Source organism: Zingiber officinale, chromosome 3B, assembly GCF_018446385.1.
Source record: "Zingiber officinale cultivar Zhangliang chromosome 3B, Zo_v1.1, whole genome shotgun sequence".
Taxonomy (NCBI): Eukaryota; Viridiplantae; Streptophyta; class Magnoliopsida; order Zingiberales; family Zingiberaceae; genus Zingiber; species Zingiber officinale.
Window position 1 is genome coordinate 94,416,923 of NC_055991.1, and position 20,278 is coordinate 94,437,200.

General features: G+C 36.0%; 1 pseudogene; it reads right to left on the reverse strand.

Moving 5' to 3' along the window:
* Window positions 1-12,802: 12,802 nt before the first annotated feature.
* On the reverse strand, window positions 12,803-19,659 carry LOC121967121 (annotated as a pseudogene).
* Window positions 19,660-20,278: the final 619 nt, after the last annotated feature.

The window sequence follows — 20,278 nt, forward strand, 5'->3', positions numbered from 1 at the left end:
ATTATCTCTAATTGGTAGATTTAATTGTAAGCTATGCATATAAGTATGAATTGAATCCGTTCAAGTGATCTAACTTAAGGTTATTAGATTTTAGGTTATTAGATGTGAGTTTAATATGTAGAACACTTTAGCCCGACCTGTTATCATCTATGAGTTGATAATAGATTGATTATCTATATAAGAAGAAGTTCCCAAGAGTTTAAGGCTTCTTTTGAGACACATCTCTTTGATCCCTATTAATGACAGACCTCTCTTCGTTTGCTTTCAATCCTTTTGTAAGGATCTTTTGCAAAAAAATAATAAATATACGTAAAGGAAAAATCGATCCCTCCAGAGATCCAAGCAAATGTAGAATACATATTTGATAGAATTGTTACCTTTGTTGCATGAATGGAACAAAACCGATGTCACGCCCCGAGGGAGTCCCAGCCAGAGGAAATTCCGGCAGCATCTCCCCTGCACAGGTGACAATCTGAAACTTATCTACAAAACCCTCAGGGCCCCTCAATCCACGGCCAACACGGCCGGAACATATACAATAAAATATGATAAGCATTCCATGCAGTTTATATAATTCAGCCTTCGGCTGACACAACCACGCAATTATAATGGTAAAAACTGTTGGAATGTATACTAAAAACCTAATTTTTTGTATAAATATTTATTAAGAAATAAGAATCACATTGGTCAAATGTCTACATTTATATGCTAAGTGTAGTTGTTCAATTAATTTATATTGTAGATAACATGGTGTGTGGTGTCACACACAGAGATCATGTTATCAGTTCCTTATAAATTATAAACAGTAGCTCATGACTAAGATGGATAGGAACAAACCATTGGAATAGTCGTAGTATAATTTGGTATTAGTTTATCTTGACTATAAAATTACACTAGTACACTCTGAGTGTATTGAGCAGGATCATTTAAGGTAAGTTCTTTTTATACTGATTGCATAAAAGAATAAGACCTTTGTTATTATGGAAGTGTGTGCTCTTAATCATGATATAATAACAAGCACATATACTCAATATTCATTTCTTTAATTTATCAAAGGGTGCGATTTAGTTCGATAAATCAATAGGCCCGATAAGTTGGGAAATGATATTATTTATATGGTGTATTGTTGATTATAGAATGAAACTGTGTCCTAATAATCTAGGTTGATAATGTCCCCAAGAGGAGCTTATAAGGATTGTCATGTAAACCCTGCAGGTGAAATTAGTCCGACATGACGATAAGGTTGAGTGGTACTACTCTTGGAGCTAGATATTAATTAAGTGAGTTGTCAGTAATTCATTTAATTAATGGACATTCGATATCTTAAACACAGGGAGATTAACACACTCATGATAAGAAGGAGCTCATATAGCAATATGGGATTGGTGCGGTAGTTTAATAATAACTCTTTAGTGGAATGAGATATTATTGATGAACTTGAGTTGGGTGTTCGGGGCGAACACGGGAAGCTCAAGTTCATCGGGAGACCAAAACCAATTCCTCCTCTCGGTCCCTATCGTAGCCTCTTATTTATAAAGTCTTATATCCACCTATACTCACCTTCTTACCCATCCTTAAGTGGTCTGCCAAGCCAAGCTTGGAGCCCAAGTAAGGGTCGACCAAGGTAAGCCTTGGATGGACCAAGTAGTGCCTGGCCCTAGCTTGGAGCCCAAGCTTAGGTGGCCGACCACATAAAAAATAAAAGAAGCTTATTTTAAAATCTTTCCTTATATGGAAACCATGGTTTTAAAAGAAAGTTTAAAATTTAAATCTTTCCTTTTATAGCTTTCTATAAAAGATTAAGAGAAATGTTTGATATCTTTCCTTATTTGTAGTTAAAAGGAAGATTTTATTTTTTGATAAAACTTTCCTTTTTTGTAACCATCCTCATGGTTTTAGAAGAGAGTTTTAAAATTTAAATCTTTTCTTTTATAGCTTTCTACAAAAGATTAAGAGAAAGGTTTGATATCTTTCCTTATTTGTAGTTAAAAGGAAAATTTTAATTTTTGATAAAACTTTCCTTTTTTGTAACCATCCTCATGATTTTAAAAGAGATTTTTAAAATTAAATCTTTCCTTTTATAGCTTTCTACAAAAGATTAAGAGAAAGATTTGATATCTTTCCTTATTTGTAGTTAAAAGGAAGATTTTAATTTTAGAGAAAACTTTCCTTTTTGTAAATCATCCACATGTTTTAATAGAGAGATTTTAATTTATAAAAAATTTCCTTTTATAACCAACCATGAAGGGAATTTTTAAAAGAGAAATTTTTATTTTAAAATTTTTGGAAATAAATTAGGAAGTTTTAATTTTGTGTTTAAAACTTTCCTTCCTTGGAGGATTTGATATGGCTGACCACATTAATAAGAGAAAAGGAATTTTTTTATCAATTAAATTTTCCTTTTCATTGGCAAGAAATTAAGGAAGTTTTAATTAAAACTTTCCTTATTTGCCAAGACCAAGGAATATAAAAGAGAGGGTAGAGGTGTCCCACCTCATAACAATCTATCTTCTATTATTCCTCTCTTCCTTGTGGTGGCCGCCCCTCTCTTCTTCCTCTTCCCCTATTCTTCTTCTTAAGTGGCCGGCGGCATCATCTTCTTGGAGAGATCTTGGTGGCCGGATTTTGCTTGGAGAAGAAGAAGAGATACGAGGCATTGTTTCTTTGCATCCCTTGGAGCTTGGTTGGTGGCCGAAGCTCTTCATCTCAAGGAGTTTGTTGATTGCCCGAAACTTGCTTGAAGAAGAAGGAAGCTTGGGTGGATTCTTGTCTCGGTAGATCGTCGCCCACACGACGTCCGAGATAAGAAGAGGAATACAGCAGAAGATCGTGAGGTTTATAAGCTATAAAAGGTATAACTAATTATTAGTTTCCACATCATAACTAGTTCATCCTTTTATTTAGATCTTGAAATACCAAACACAAGACGCTAATGAATCTAGGTAATCAAATTTATGTTTTCGATTTTGTGTTTCTTTTGTTTTTCGAACTTGTAATTCGATTGTTCTTTTTGGTTAAACCTAGGGTTACTATAAGGAAATTAAATATTAAATTTCGTTGAAAGGCTTTGTCTAGGAAGTGGTGGATGCTCCCATACTCAAGAAGACCTAGTGCCTCACTATGTTTAACCTAGAAGTCGATCTCTGAAATTAATATTTAATTAAATTTATAACATTGGTGGATTTGGATCAATAATGTTAAGCATCGTTTGCGATCCAAGTCTAAACCACTAAGAACAAATAAGTTGAATTTGGAATCAATAATGTTAAGTTCTGTTTATGATTCCAAATTTAATTTCTAAAGAACACAATAGGTTGTTAGGAATGGTTTAGGACTTGTACAAAATTTTTGTACAGGGGAACCAGTATGATATTCCAAGTAGCAACCAACAAAAACCTACTCTATTGCAATGAGGAAAACACAACACAACGGAAAACCTTCGCAGCGGAAAACATGAGCATCATACCTGAAGCACGACATAGAATCTATAAGTACAAGAACTACACATCATAAGTATGTAGACATAACAAACAAGGAAACAACGAAAGCCTGAAAACAGAAAGCCATCTCGACATCTAGTGGAGTACTAGCGACTGGAACCTCCTGATAGCTTCAACCTGAAATAAAAAAAAATAAAGCAACGGGGTGAGTTTAATAACTCAACGGGTATCGAACTGACATGCATAGTAAGATATATCTAATAGTAATAATCATGGAGTAAAGTCTCCTAATCAATAATAGGAAATGCGAAAACTGAACAAGCAAAGAAGAACTGCACTCACTAAGGCCTCCTATTCTGACATAAGGGTCGTCAGACCAGATACTTCATGTCTCTTGTATGTATGTCAATCATATGCAACCTAAACAAATACAGCATCCAAAATGCAGCAATCACAAGCAATAATGCAATCCATGCATATGAAGCAAATGACATGGTCACCCTTGACGCCAATCAGCCATTTCACACATGATGGTGAGACCGAGTGGGTAGGACTATGACAACTGTGCACTCTGTCATCACTACTCCTGAGCGACCGAATGGACAGGATGCTGTAGGAGTATACCTATCCACCTACCCCAAATCATAAGTGGGGGAGGTCAATGCTCTCATCTCCCTAAGACAATCCAGAGGAGAGATCTCTGCCCACTACCACGCTGCAGTCAACACTACCCATGAGCGGACCAGCAGAGCCTGACAGAGCAAAACTGCCACACACCATGCTTGATATATCACTAACCCATGAGTGGTTGTGTGTGCAGATCCATGTAACTGGCGATGTGCTCAACAATAATGGATTTGACAATCACTCAGCATGCAATCATGCAAGATGGTGCATGACACTAAGCATGAAGATCTTGACCATGTCCATATCCATAAAGTATGTACTAAAAAGTAAATGGATCTAATAACATGATCTAGGTACACCTGACAGGTATGACAAATAACTAGTCCTATACACAATAAGGCATGGTACGTCACTACCTCTATGAATATAATACACGTGACAATAATCAAGAGGGTATAAGCATGGATGCATAGCAAATAACAAATAAGGCATGCTACAGGTATCAAGTAGTGACATACCAAACAGAAACAAACATAACTATTACTGCAAGTTATAACCTACTAAGCATATCAGATTACAATATCAAAAGATAAGTCAAGGTACCTGCCTCAAAAGAAGATCGTGACCAGAAATCCTACATCGAGACGCCCGTCTCGAATCAAAGTCCTGCATCAAAATATTTTTACTTAGCTAATTCTACAATTAATCTCGGTTAACTAAATAAATCGGGTCCAACCTGAAACTTAGATTAGATCCAACATTTAATCGCAATCATTCCGAAGCTACAAGATTAGCTATCCCTAACCATACCATCATCAATATGGATTAAGCTAGAATAAGAATCCAATTCCCACAACTTACCCTATCCTACCTTAACGACAGAACCATAGTGAATGGCTGTAGGGATTGGCGGAGCAAGACTCAGTGGAAGAAACTCGTTGTGGGGATGACCGCTGTTCCTATCGCGGCCACACCCTGCGCTGGAGATCGTGAGGCTGAGCCCATGGCATGCAACCAAAACTAGGGCACAGGGGGCTGGAGTAACACGGTCGGGTGGTCGGAATGGCGATGTGCAAAGGAGGAAATCACCGTGGATCTGGGCAGAAGAGAGGTAGAGACAGATCTAGGGCACGAGGTGGCAACAAGGACAGCGACGCACAGTGATCAGATCTAGGGCACTGTGGCAAATCGGAAGAGGAAGATGGTCGAGGCTAGCTTACCCTCGGATCCTTGAACGCCCACCTACACCGACAATCGGGTGGCACTGACCCGATGAAGTGGCGACGACGGTAGATCGGAAGAGGAAAGATCGAAAGGGGGAATCGGGCAGAGGCGAGAGGAAGGTAACACGGGAAGAAAAGGAGAGGGCTTGAGGCTTTGTACGTGTGGGAGGAGAAGAGGAAGAGGTTGGCGTCGGTTGGGGAAGCGGAAGAGCTCGACACCGTGCTAAGGAGAGGAGAAGGCGTTGGGCGGAGGGGGTATGCAGGGGTGAGAGGAGAGAAAAGAAAATGTTTATATAAATATATACTTAGGTTTTGCTTAATCAAACCCTAAGTACATTCCTGTGTCTATTATCTTATATAATTTAGTCCTTCTATTCTCGATATTTAGATTGATCCATGAGGCATAGACCGCGTCATCCTCTTATCAATTTTTATGTTTCTTGATTTTTAAATAGACTCACTCAATCAAATAAACTCAATATCTCATATTAACTTATTTAAGCATAATCATGCATTCTTGTGTCCTACTTAATCAAGGGTCCTACAAATATCATTTCTGTCATAGGGAAGGGATAGATCTCATCTACATCACTCACAATCCTCCGCATATCTTATTGCATACCCAGTGATCAACTTTACAGTCTACCTTGTTACAGGTGACGTTTGTCGATACTAAAGTACATAACTCCTTATATAGGAAACTGTAGTGACTTCAGGTCTAAGGACTATTTATACTAATAGTTACTATGAGAATGTTTATGACACTCATGTAACGATCCATGAAATATTCTCATGACAGGTCAATTCAGTACATATTCTCTAATATACACTTATGTGTTAACTTGATGTCTTATATTCATGACTTGTGATATTAAGTCATCAATTAACCTATAGAGTAGTCTTAACATATTAATATTATCCTTGTATATTAATACTTAACTAGGAATAGTTTAAGATTATATATATATATATATATATATAGTTTCCCACTATCAATTCAACCAATTAATATAATATAAACTAGAACCTACTACCCTAGGATATTATTATACTTATTTATCTGACACTTATATGAAGTAAATATAATAACCATAAATTTTATCTTTTATTAATGAAATATGATACAAAATTTTTTTTGTCAATCATCTCATAATTGGCTTGTAGGACTAATATTAACACATTCTTCTTCCATAGGGATCACTCAGACAACACTAAAGAATAAGAACCATAGCTCTTCAATCAGATTCCTTGTCACTTTTGTTTATGCTTTGATATTAATGTCATGCTTTCATTGAAACAATATCCATGCTTACTATTGTATTTCCTATGTCAAGTTCTCACTACAAGAAAAATCCTCATAGACATCGGTGGAACAACAACGGTTTTAAGCAAAAACCGATGTCTTTGAATATTTTACACCGATTTTTCCAAAAATCGGTGTCTATGAGCGCATATTTTCGCTCATAGACATCGGGTTTTTAGGCGATGTCTATGAGCACCTTTTTTTTCATTAATAGACATCGATTTTAACAGCGGTTTTTAAACCCGGTGTTAATGAAGTAAAATAAAATATTTTAATTTTCCCACTAGCCAAAATTTGCAACACTTCACAAAGTTCCCTCCAAACCTAAACCTATATCGCGCCCCTTCCTCCGACCATCTCTCTCAGCCTAAACCTAAACCTAAACCTGACCATCTCTCTCAACCTCATCTCCCTCTTCCCCTTCCTAGATCGACGCCCCTTCCTTCTCCATCCAACCACACCGCATCTCCTCCAACTCCTCCCTTTGGGTGAGAAGAGGAGACTCCCACGCATTCCCTTCAGGGGTACTGGAAGACCACAGGTAAGGACCGGCCCGTCCGCCGCGGTCCTCGCGTGGGGATTATATAGCCACATAACAGGAATACTTTGAGATCAGCGATTTCGTGCAGGTTCGAGTGCTAGTTGGTTCATATTTATTTCGATCTTTCACTTTAGAATCATAACCTAATTTGTTGTGCAATTAATCATGTAGTCTGGATTTTTTTGGTTTGTTTGTTTAACATGTTTTTGTATAGAGGCATTCTATTGTAGATTCAACCAGCTAGTTTAACTTTTAATTCAGACTACTTCTCAATTTGAGACATCTTTGAGGATTATATTTCCTTTATTGCTTTATACTTTTAATATCGTTTTACATATTGTCTGTCAGTTTGATAATTGTAAATTTACTCCTTATCCTATGTTTTGTTTTGTTTTGTTTTTTTTTTCATTTACTGTAGACAAAGTCTTAACAATGAATTCATTTTGATATCCTAATTTTTAATTTATGCTTGAGTTTGCATGATTATTCCCTATTTATAGGCCTGATTGTACCAGATTTGCTATTGGCTTCAAATTTTCTCTAACATCCCTTCAGCATGATTATTTTTTCTTTATCATATCTGCTCAATTTTCTGAAAGCAGTGCTTTGCTGAGTCGAGTTATTAGTTTCAAGATCCTCAATTGTAAATGTTTTGGAAATGCTTTCTTTAACATCCATTCTTCAAATCATTGTTTTTCACAGAGACCTTCACTTCTCCAACCATGAACCTCTCCGAACGTGGATACCACATGTGAGGCAACCACCATTGATGCCTCAATTCTAAACAAACAAACAAAAAAATCTTTTGTTATTGTGGATTGTTCATTTGTGATACTTGTGGTGTTTCAGGTACGATGAAATGGAGGAATGGTTAGGGAGACAAAGTTAAAGAATTCATGATGAGTTATAAGTTAATTATGAGACAGTGAGCCACCTTCTTCAGGTCAATATCCTTTTGTGACTCTTGTCGTTGTTAATTATGAAGTAATGTATTGCCACATTTTCATTCTTCTTATTTAGCACTTTATTTGAACAGACTATTTTTGGTGCTTTGTAACTGTATAAGTTGCATGTTACATGCTTAGTGATGTATCTTTTGTGTTGTCAAAAGTTTTGTTGTTTGCTAGAGCTTATTCAACTTAGCATCCTTGTTTCTCCATTTCCCTTCTCCCTTATTCTGATCTCTCTAATGCTTCCATTCACATTTCAGCTATTCGACCGTCCACAATGGCTCACTGTCAAGTCACGTTCACAGTGCTACGTCGACAAGGTATTGCCTCTCCCCGAGTGTTTGAACTCATTCTTTGTAAACTTTTTGACTCAAAGTTGATGCTTATTATAAGTAGATAAGAGAAGAATTGGAGAGCAGATCATGTACTATTAGAACAAGGTGTGCTGTGGAATCAGTTTTTAGTACTGATGCAGGTAAACAACTTTCAGTTACCTAATCAATGATCATTGATATTTATATCGATAAACTTAAAGGTTTAACATTGCCTTGGAACAAAATCTTAATGTACTATTAGAACACAATGAGCAGATCATGTTTTTTTTTCTCTTTTTCTTTTTGGGAAACTACAATAACTCATTATGCAAGTTGAATTTCTAGTGCACATTTTAGTTAGTTCCTGAAAATGCCTTTTTGGCAGGATGTTGTGTGGTAGGAGAAGATTGTTCCAAAGATATATATGATGGATGCATAATTAGCACTCATGCGCCGGATGCTTTAAAATTATTGGGAGAGTAAGCAACATCTGAGGAAGCAAGGATACTTGGTGCTTTTCAATATGTATATAGGTATGCTGATATATATGCACATATTTTTTTTTTTTTGAGAAGTGCAAGAAAGCCATTCGAATCATAGAAGCCCATGAATTTTAAGAATTGGGTGTTCATGTGATAACTATTAGCCGAATGTCTAGGATCTTAGTTCTAGGACAACTGATAGCTTCGAATCTAGGTGATTTTTTTTTTCAAATGGTGCCCTGAGATCTCAATTTTTCTCACAGTGTTTGGTGATATACTTTGGAACAAACGACATACCTTTTCTCACCTCCAGTTCTTTCTTCCAAAAATAGCCCAACAAGCAATACTGATTCAAAATTTTTTTTAAGGAACTAAAGGAACTTTAAATCACAAAATAAGACTCATATATTGCAAACTTGAGAGGAACTTCACATTTCTTCTTGCTCAAACTCAATCACATACACGTCCTTGCAAAATTTTAGTTTTCTCACCCTCTCGACTGATTGGAGTCTTCGATTTCTCAATGCACAGTGACATTTATCTTCATCATGACAAAAGTTTCATGCCACAAAACCCAGCGGCATGGAGTGCTTGGAACTTTCTTGGGACAACACAACACGGTGTGTGCCTTACATATTGGTTAAATGTGTTACAGGTCAGTGCTTTATTTTTGTCTTAGCAACTGGCCAGACATGATTAGTTTAACATCATGAATTCTTGGTGAGTTAAGATTAATATTGTTAGAGCCCCAGTTAGTTGAACCTTTGGGATACAACACACTTTGAAATTGTATTACAACAATGTCAATGTCTTACAACAATTATAAGTTATTGGGGGATGGAGGCTCAAGGGCTTCCTTTATATATCATTCTGAAAAAACAATCACAAAATTGCATTTGCTAACTATTTAAATCAATTATACACAATTTTGTGAGAACTTGTGGAAATAATAATATTCTTGATGATTTGTTCAACATTGTTCAGAGTTCATAGTTAACACAAGCAGTACTTTAGTAGTTACATAAAAACAATGGACAAGAATAGAGAAAAATCACATCATGCGAAAGCAATTAGGAATTTTAATATGGTAATACATCAAGCTGGAAAGGATCAAGGCAGAATTGGTTATGAATTAGACAACAATCACTTTAATCTTTCCTTAATACCTCCATAAACTGATGATATATACTGAATGCATATAAAGTTTGCATGACATATATCATGAGTTATAGCGCATAGACATTGTTTTATATAGAGGCTCCATGGGAGGGTTGATATGTTTGGTATAGAAAGTACCAGGGAAGAAGAGGGTGCCGTAAAGGAAATATACGAAAATGTTTGTCGTAAGATAAACCAAAGGAAGAAGAGGATTGATGTGTTTGAGAATTTTGGCTCTGGTACTATTTTTGATATTTTGTTAGGCATCGTTTGAAGTTTATGTCCAGTAAGATACCATGATGGATTGGGAAAGATATAGGATGAAAGAGATCAGCAAAATAATCTCTTTACTAATAAACCTTGTACAGTAAAAAAAAAAAAGTCTTTATCTAAATTCCCATCACCCTCAATATTCTAGCTCAACTTTATTTGATTCGTAAGTGGTTAATAACAAACATATCATTCTTTTGTTTGTGATAGTTGAGATGTTTTTTTTTCAGTATTGAGAAATGGTATGCATGGTATGCATGTTGATTGAGAAATGCAGTTTTTATGGTGTGCATGTTGATTCTTATAGTCCAACCGAAGAACTTTGAGTCCTCAGAATTAAAGAATCTAGTATGTAAATTAAAGAAATATATTTATGGTTTAAAATAGGTGTCCCGTCAATGGTGCCAAAAATTTAATCAAGTGGTCAACTCTTTTGGATTTAGAGAAAACCTTGTTGATCAGTGCATATATATCAAGTTTAGTGGGAGCAAGTTTGTTATACTTATTTTATACATGGACGATATATTGCTTGCGAGCAATAATAAGAGGTTGCTGCATAAAACCAAGTCATTTCTATCTGATAATTTAAAAATGAAAGATCTTGGTGAAACATCCTTTGTTTCAGACTTACATATTTATCGTGATAATTCAAGAGACATACTTGGACTATCACAAAATATCTATATTGAAAAGGTACTTATAAGGTATGGTATATAGAATTATGTACTTGGTAACACTTATGTCTATAGGTGACAAATTCAGTTTGCAATAGTATCCACGACTTAAACTTGAAATAAAAGAGATGAAACAATTCTTTTATGCATCCATTTTGGAAGTCTCATGTAAGCACAAGTTTTCACATGACCAGATATAATGTTTATAGTAGAGCTGTTAGACAGATATATTAGTAACCCAGGACCATCACACTGGAAAGTAGTAAAATGAGTGATGTGATATTTGTAAAGAACTAAAGGACATACTCACATATCAGAGGTCGGATCACTTAGAGGTGATTGGATATTCAAAGTTTAATTTTATGGGATGCTTGTATAACAGGAGGTCCATTTTGGGCTATATTTTTATTTTTGCTAGAGGGACTATATCTTGGAAGAGCGTTAAGCAGATGCTAATATTCACTTCTATTATGGAGGTAGAGTTTATAGCATACTACGAAGCATCCAATCATGGTATTTGACTGTGAAACTTTATCATACCATTGCAGATTGTTGATAACATTGACATACCTGATCAACTATGATAATAAGCCACAGAATTATATAACATGAACAACCGTAGTTCATCAAAGTCCAAGCATATCGACATCAAGTTTCTAGCGGAGTTCAGAGTCGTGAGGTCATAATAGAGTACATCAGTACAGATTCTATGTTGGTAAATCCACTCACTAAAGGTTCGGTGTCTAAGGTGTTTCATGTACATGTTATAGATATGAGAGTCCTTATAGAAGAATAACTCATCTAATGTGAATCTGTACTGCTCTATAATTTTTGACAAACATTTTATTTTGATAATTTTTGACAAACATTTTATTTTGATTATTATACGTACTTAAGTTCAAAAACATTAATGAGTATTTTTTATTTGACGTTCTAAAATTAAGTATCATGATTTACTACTATTTTTTAACATTTGGTGTTTGTAAATATGATATAACTTCCATTTAGAAATCATAAGATTTAGATCATGATTTGGTATTGCAGTTTAGCATGTGGTATTTGCAAATATGATCAAACAAGTTGGAAATTGACATGTAGTGATCACATTTCATATAGTTTTCACTCTACACATCCATATCTTAAACTATGTCATTAATGACATTGATATTATGATTACTGTTAATGTTTTTTACATGTATATATAATAGCTATGACCTCTTTAGTCATATACCAATAAACTTAATAGACCAAATTGTTACAGGGGTATCTTGTATCCATAAAGTTTAATATTAACTAAAGTTTTACTTATATTTCATATATAACTCACAAGTAGCCCAAGTGGAAGATTATTGGTTATTATCTCTAATTGATGGACTTAATTGTAAATTGTGCATATAAGTACGAATCGAATCCATTTAAGTGATCTAACTTAAAGTTATTGGATTTCGGATTATTGGATATGAGTTTAATGTGTAGAACCCTTTAGTTTGATCCGTTATTATCTATTGGCTGATAACAAATTGATTGCCTATATAAGGGGAGGTCCTCAAGAGTTTATGACATCTTTTGAAACATCTCTTCATTCCCCATTAATGAAGATAATTCGATGTTGTCATCCTAAGCCCCTTGGAAGACCTCTCCTCGTTTGCTTCCGCTTGTTCTTCTTCCACAGGGATCAGACGACACTAAAGAACAAAGACCATGACTCTTCAATCTAGTTCTTTGTCACTCTTGTTTATGCTTTGATGTTAATGTCATGCTTTCGTTGAAACAAGATTCATGTTTAGTATTTCCTATGTCGTGTTTCTAGAGATCATGCATATTAGGTTTTACAACTTCCATCAAAACTTGCATGAAATAATACACATCAAGAGGCACAAACCCCCTCTCATGCTTAAGATAACACTAGTAAAATTCTTCCGGTCCAATATAATAATGTGGGAGTTTGAGAATTCATGGCTTCGTGTTGTTTTACATGCATATATTGGATGATTCCCTTAGAACATCAAAGTCATTGACTGTAGATATGCTTCATAACTGATTCTCAACCGAAGAGAAATAATTATTGAAGGCAAAGTAAACACTTTCCTACCCTCACCATTCCCTTAGAACATCAAAGTCATTGACTGTAGATATGCTTCATAACTGATTCTCAACCGAAGAGAAATAATTATTGAAGGCAAAGTAAACACTTTCCTACCCTCACAAACAGTAGAATCTAGAGCTGTATCTCGTTGTGGGGCCAATGGTGAGGGGCGTTTGAGGTGAGTGAGTCACCTTTTGTCATATAGAGTTGCATCTTCAATGATTATCGTAAATGAAGTTTCATAACTCAGAACTTGCTAGTTTATGAATCAAACTAAAGGAATGGATAGTCTGTATATCCAACAACTGGATTAGAAGTGTAGAAGGTTTCCCTGTTATACTTATTAAGTGGAGCATTCAATTCGAACCGCCGAGGAAGGTCCGGATTTGCTAAGAAAATGCGTCCATAAGCCACCAGATCTGCATAACCACTTGAGATGGCATGGTTGTCTTCTTCTCCATCATAACCCCCGACGGCGATAAAAGTTCCCTTGAATGCTTTCCTCATTGGTGGAAGACATCCTGGGCTCCACCATATGACAGTATGCAATCCCATATTTGTTGAGAGCATTAACCATGTACAGTCCGAGAGCTTCAGGATTGGAATCTCTGGCTTCTGAAAAGTTGGTAAAAAGGAGAAAGTCTTATTCCAACTCTGTCAGCTCCAATTTCAGCAGCGACAGCTTCGACTACCTCTAAAGCGAAGCGGCAACGATTCTCTAGGCTTCCGCCATACTGGTATGTGTGATCGTTCACTTGATCCTTCAAGAATTGATCAATTAAGTAGCCATGTGCTCCGTGAATCTCAACTCCATCAAAACCTATGTGGCCCGAGTAAACAAAGCATATTTTTGGAAAATAAACAGTCCCAAAATTTGTGCTTGATTCTGATTAAAACTTATAAAATCAATTTTCAGGAATTAAGATGTAAAATTGCCAAGGACAGAACTTTCCAAATAAACTGATGTATAGTTATAAATTTCGTTTCAGAGTTCTGCAGTTCAGTTAATCTAATATAATTTCCTTTTAAGCAAAAGGGATAGATAAGCAAGATTATTTCACCATTATTGAAATGAATTGGACACTATCAACATCAAGTCCCAACTATTTCAATTGATTGCATGGATTTTATCCTACTATTAGACTCTAGTCAAAGCTATTAAGTAGCAATATTCAACTTTTAAATCATTTTCTATTGCCTCCCAACACTGAGTTTGCTTGGATTTATAGCATAAGTCCTTCAATGATGTGAACAAGGAAAGCTCTAAAGCTTTCTCTAGCCTTCATTCTTCAAATTGTAAGTTTAACAAACTTATGTCATAACAATCAAAATAATCCTCAATTTAGTCTAACCAACCGAGGAATTCATTTAGATATATCCTACTACTAAAGCTAAGAGTGGCCACTTTATCATATCTAGTGATGCCTCTTTCATCTTCATCTATGATTCTATTAAAAATAAGTCATAATCATTTGTCTGAATGATCTAATATTCTATTTATTTTCTTTACCCATATCGCCTGGTTTTCTAATAATTTATTTTAAGAATCTTTCTACGACATCCAAGTGACTTCTTAGGGTTTTAAGTTAGTTTTCCAAGTTCACACCTGATTTCCAATGATCACACCTATTATCTATTTCTCTCAAAGTGGGGTTCAACATGTCATGCTCAGGGTTAACAAAGTAATGATATTTATAAAAATTTGTAAAACTGATAAACTAAGATATGAATAAAGGATTGTGATTTGGTTGTGGTGAGGGAAAAACTAGTATTTTGTGAGAAAACCTATGTAAATTCAAAAGAATCAATTAAATTAAACAAAAATAAATTTTAATTGAGGAATTATGTTACCAAAGTAATGCAAGTGTATTTTGTTGTTGAAGTTTGTTGTGCAAGTGTCTCCATGATGGGCATGATATCGTTCATGCAATAGAAAAGTCTTGGGGTTATAAATTAGCTATGATCTAAAGTAAGGATCGCATAATCAACTGTGTAAAGGGCCAACCAAGGGGAAGGCAACAACGCCCCCAGGGCTATGGTGCGATGGTAAGAGGTGGGGCGAGCTCCCTAGGCAATAAGGGTTCAAATCTCATCCAAGGTATATTACACCTGAGGAGTTTGAAAAACTTATGATGCTGGGTAATCCGTCAGGAATCATCTGCCCTTCCTGATTTATTCTGATGGCCGGTGGAAAACTTTCATGGGGTTGGATCGGTCACTTCTAGGTTAAATCGTAAGAGCTAGATACGTGGATTAAAAAAATGAGGGAAGGCAACAATATGTGGTGGCGAGCATAGGAAACAACAAATGGTTGGACTATAGGAAACAACAAATGGATAAGGCATAGGCATGCAAAGCCTTTGGTCAAGCCAACTTGGGACTTGTAGGTTGGTTTTTAAGCATCTCAAGCAGTAATGGTGACTAGTGCAGACTATGGCTAAGAGACAAGATGGAAATGATGGCATCTTTGAGGCACAAATAGGAGCTAGTGGTAGTTGCTAGAGTGATTCCTTCATCGCAGATAGGGCTGTAAACGAGCCGAGCTATGCCGAACAGTAAGAGGCTTGAGCTCGGGCTCGACTCGTTATCCTTAAGCTCGAGCTCGACTTGAGTTTGATTCGAGCTTTAATTCTTAAGCTCGAGCTCGGCTCGTAATTAAATTAAATAGCTCAAGTTCAGCTGAAAAAAGCTCGTTTAAAAATTAAACAAACTTAGTTCGAGCTCATTTATTATTTATGTGATCTTTAATTTTATATATATATAAACGAGCCTCTTAAAGAACATGTTCGCGAGCCTCTTAACGAACACGATTGCAAGTGTCTAAATGAATATGTTTGCGAATTCACAAACCAAATACTGTTAAGCTTGAGCTCGGCTCGATAATGTTTGCGAGCTCAAAATCAAGCTTGAGCTTGGCTTGTTAACTTAATCGAACGAACTCGAACGAACTTTTTGTTTTGAGTCGAGACTCGAATAGCTCGCGAGCGACTTGGCTCATTTACACCCCTAATCGCGGATGATATAGAGCGAAGGAGGTTAGTGGATTGGAAGGAGTGGCTAGGCAGCTACAAATATAAAGGTATCCATGGTGGCTTATAGGGAATTATGCATAAGTTCCCTTTTTTATTTGTTGACAGTAAGGGGAGGAGTTGGATGGGAATGGTGCGATTGATGAAAGTGGCGGTGTATTCATGGGAGGGATTACATAGACTGAATAGGAATTTTAGCTCTAATATCAATTGATGTAGCACGGGGAATAACTTAATTCACGGAAGAGGGAAAAATATTAATAATTGAAGGATGACCTAATACAAGAAATACAAAATACAACTTCGTTACCAAAACAATTTTAGAAAGTCCCAAATAAATCTAAAGCTTTAAAAAATCTAAACAAACTCCCAAATAAATCTAAAGAAACTTTTAATATCTAAATATCCTCCTAAAGAAACCTATCTTACAAAAAAAATCTATAATTTCTAAGCTTTTCTTAGTTTTCAATCCTAAAAGTAGATTCTGTAAAGAGTTCTAATTAATTTGTTTATAAAATATTCTTTTATATTTCCTATATTTGATTATAATCAAGAAAAATCTTTTGATTTATACCTTTTGTAATATAATATTTACCAAAATCTATATATTTTTCCAGTGTTGTAAATGGCGGTAGGTTGTAGGCGGTAGGTGGTGGCGTGGTGGTCAGTGACTGCCTACCACCTCGGACGTCTAGGCGGTTGAATATTTTTACGTTTTTTTATATATAATATTATAAATAATCATTATTCTTTATAATATTTACTTTTAAGTAAATATGTTAATTAAAAATTTAATATATATATATATATATATATATATATATATATATATATAATCTCAGTCATAGTTAGGAGTTGACTAAAATTATTAACATAAAATAATTTAATTAAATTCTAACTTACAACTTACCTGTGTATTCTGTTTAAGTCGACTGACGAGTTGGACACATTGCCACGTGACCAGTTGGGACGCGTCACTGGGTTGAGCAACATGTCGAGGCCTATTGTCGGGTTTGGGCGACGCCTCCGGGCTTGTCGTCGAGCTCGGGCGACGCGTTCGGGCTTGCGCGATGAGTCCGGACATGTCACAGGGCCCACATGCTTCGTCCGGGCTCACACGATGCATCAGAACTCATCGTTGGGCCCAAGCCATCCATCCGGACGTGTCGCAGTGGCGAAACAACAGTAGCGACAACTCCAAGCGCGATGGCGGCGGAAGAAGATGAGTTACCGTCTAAAGGGACCGCCTCAACCTGAGGCGGTGCGGTTGATGCCCGCCTCCTGCCTAGGTGGTGCCTAGGCAGCCACCTTACCGCCATTTAGAACACTGATTTTTTCCATAGTAATTTGATAAATACCCTTTTCCTCATCCTTAATCCCAACTTGTCATATATTTTGAAAATTGCTATTCTTATGCGACTTCTTACCTTTAAACTTTATTTTTATCTCCTTTATATCTTTTCACTGCTCATTTCTACAATCTTGCCAATTTTAGAAATATTTCTTACTTAGACGGATAACTTTTGTTCTCCATACACCAAACCACAACCATCATCTCTCTTTAAATGTGGCACTTTACCTCATGACGATCAAAAAATTAACCATGTTATATCCTTCACCCTATTTGCCATCGAAGTTTACATGACAACCATATTTACAATATCTAATTCAAAACACTTTCTTGACTCTATCTTGAAAATATTTTATTATTGTACTTAAAATTCGATATATTTTCTAAAACTAGAAACAAAAGAGAAAAAAGGGAAATATATATTAAGAGAGAGAAAAAAAAGAAAACACCTATATAACAAGGGCAATCTAGTAGGCATCAGTAAACCAGATAACTAAATCAAAGAAGAGCCAAAAACAACCTTGAAACACTCAGATGACTATAAAAGCCAAAGATTGAAATGAAGAACACAAAATCTACCGAAGAAAAGGGATTGATGCATCAAAAATAAGTTGGTATTTGACAAAACATAACGGAACATCTTTGGGATTGGACTTTGCAAGTATATAAGCTATAAGTTTTCATTTTTATCATCATGAACATACAAATTATTCTGTCCAAATAGTGAAGGACTTTGCTCTAGTCTGAGGCTTATTAATTAGCTTGATCAATGAACCATGAACAATAAGATGAACCATGTAATCCTTATGTTTCACATATTGAAAGATCAAAGTTAGCAAAAAAAGGAGATATATGAAATTCTTAGAGCAGCTTGTGGCTCCAAAATATTTGATAATTGTGTTAGCATGGATGTCAAGTGACAAATCAGCAACAGCTTTAGTTTCTTCTTTGGAATAAGAAAATGAAGAACATATAAAAAAGTAGGTAGTCTTACCAGCTTCTATGGCATTTCTAGCAGCAAGTCTAAAATCATTGACAACCAAAGGAATTTCTTCTGTCTCCAATCTCCGTGGGACAGAAAAACTCACTTCATCAACTCCATTGGCTCGTAGTTGAGGACTTAATGGCTTATTAGTACATGAAATTGGAGCTTGGCCATTGAGCTGAAAATCTGCAAGAGGAGCATCTTGATATATGAATCATGCTGGACATCCCTATATGGGTGACACTGGCAGTAATCCAGTCTCAACAAGTAATCCTGTGCAGAATGGTTAGAGATACCTACCTCAGCATGATGCAACACAGTATAGATAGAAGGGAAAAAAGAATCAACTTTAGCTTAGATAAGCCAACTATATTGACTATAACATTCTTTCATACATCTAGAGTGTGTTTGCTTAAGAACCAACACAAAAGTAGAGTGGTTCCAAACTCGCAATCAGGACTTGCACCTAAAAAAAACATAATTTAGCCAAGAGAAGGAAGAAAGGCAGAGGTTTGAGAGAAGTAACAGTGTTGGAAATCCTTCCAACGTGCCAAATCTGGCAAAAGAAGATGCCACCCTTTTCGTGAACTGCATCCACAATGGGCGTCCAAGCTTCCACCTGTCTTTGGTCCAAATACCGGGAGTGTCTTAATACCTTGTCCAACCAGATTCAATGAGCAAACACAACAAAACAAAACAAAACAAAACAAACAGCGATCACAGCAACATCTGAAATAATTCGGGGCAATAGCCCACCCTACCCTTGAGCAGTGTCGGAAACTCCAGTTGCATCGGCAATCAAGAGGCCGCCTTTGGATGCCCGCTGAGAGTAATACAAGATGGCGTGCGGCTGCGGCACGTTCCCGTACGACCTCTGCCTTGTCAACGGCGCAAGCACAATTCTGCAAGCAGAGCCAGCGCAATTCGTTTCAGATTCAGAAATTGGAACAAAATCAGATTTTTTTTTGATATCTTGTTTGCCACAAAGAACTGCATTCATGTGATTCGATTCGATGTTAGGAAGGCGCCCGAAAAGAAAAGAAAAGAAAAAGAAGCTCTGACCTGTGAGAAAGGTCAAACTTGCCGATCTTGTAAACGGTGAGAAGGGGAACCGAATTTGGGGCCGCCATGTCGAGAAGACGAACAAGGATCTCGAGCCCTTCCTTCGACTGGGCATGTAGTGATCGGCCGATGTGTATTTATAGGGAGTGGCCGACCGAGAGAAGAAATGCAAATTGGTTACTTTTTCACTTTCGATTAAAAAAGAGAAAGGCGGCTGGCTACGGAATTTAAAGTTTTTTAGAAAAGCCATTAATGACAATTAAAAAGCTCAATTTTTTTTAAAAAAAATTATGTTTTATTTATAATTATATTTAAAAAAAAATAATGTTAGCGATTACTTTTGTGTCTTTCTTTATTTCGCTGCGTTCTTATTTAGTATTTTTCGATAAACAAATGAATTAGCTATGAGTGCTATTCACCCCCCCTCCCCCCTCCCCCCTCCCCCCTCCCTATAATATATCATCGATCCTACAATTGGTATCAGTGACTCTGAATTGGTGAAACCACCCAATCGAGAAGAGAGGGGGGGTCTTTTTGAATGAAAATTATATATCGTTTTTGTTTTTAAAATATTCTTATGTCTTTCATTTTTTTCCTCTAAAATTATCTTTGAAAAAGTCTTTTTTCTTCTTTTCATCATTGGTTAGTATTAGCAAAATATCGCAGTTACCAAAATTTGTAATAATATTTTTTTATTAATATTTTACTAATATTTTATTATTTTTTTCTTGAAATGAGTGAATTGCTATTTTCATTTTTCTCTCGCACTACTAATCTAAGACC